Raw genomic sequence first — 663 nt, forward strand, 5'->3', positions numbered from 1 at the left:
CACGGTACAAGGAGAAATTACGCAGGAAAACCAACTGAAAGATCTATCTTAGCATAGGACCGGCTGACTCCCTGCTCCTCGGATTTAAAGACTTATTTCAAAAGCAAACTTGGCACTCTTTCCAGTTACTTCCTTTCCGTTTGCTCCTGCCGGTCGACCGGCTTTGAGTGGGCTGTACGACCATTCACTCTAGGGTAGACCTCGATTCTCTTCAGCTTCAATTTCCTCTGGGTGCTCTGAAATGGGGTTATAGCTCTTTCTAAAAACACCAGTGTTCCCCTAGGTTAGGGGTGTTTGAATTATTTTCGTTTTCTGTCCAAAAAGGTGGTGGCGTTCCCACACCGGGAGTCGAACCCGGGCCGCCTGGGTGAAAACCAGGAATCCTAACCGCTAGACCATGTGGGAGACGACGAGTATTGGTGCAAACCTAGACAAATTGAGTCTTCAATCTCAGCTTCCTCCCGCCCCGCCTCTTCCGACATCCGCTGGCAGACCTATTTCTGCGCATGCGGAGCTGCTTTACGGCCGGCGCCCCAGCCCTCGGCGCTCGGATCTCTTCTGTGCACGTTCGCGTCCTTTATGATCTCATCCGGTCTCCTGATTCTAGACACCGCGTCTTCGCCTGTGTAGATTCTAGATTGATGAGTCATTATTCATAATTCC

General features: G+C 50.8%; 1 non-coding gene across 1 annotated transcript; it reads right to left on the minus strand.

Annotated features, from left to right (window-relative positions):
• Positions 1 to 333: 333 nt before the first annotated feature.
• Positions 334 to 405, minus strand: TRNAE-UUC. The gene has a single exon. It is a non-coding gene; the product is annotated as a tRNA-Glu (tRNA).
• Between the last annotated feature and the right edge of the window lie 258 nt (positions 406 to 663).

Source organism: Bison bison, unplaced genomic scaffold, assembly GCF_000754665.1.
Source record: "Bison bison bison isolate TAMUID 2011002044 unplaced genomic scaffold, Bison_UMD1.0 scf7180017864345, whole genome shotgun sequence".
Taxonomy (NCBI): domain Eukaryota; kingdom Metazoa; phylum Chordata; class Mammalia; order Artiodactyla; family Bovidae; genus Bison; species Bison bison.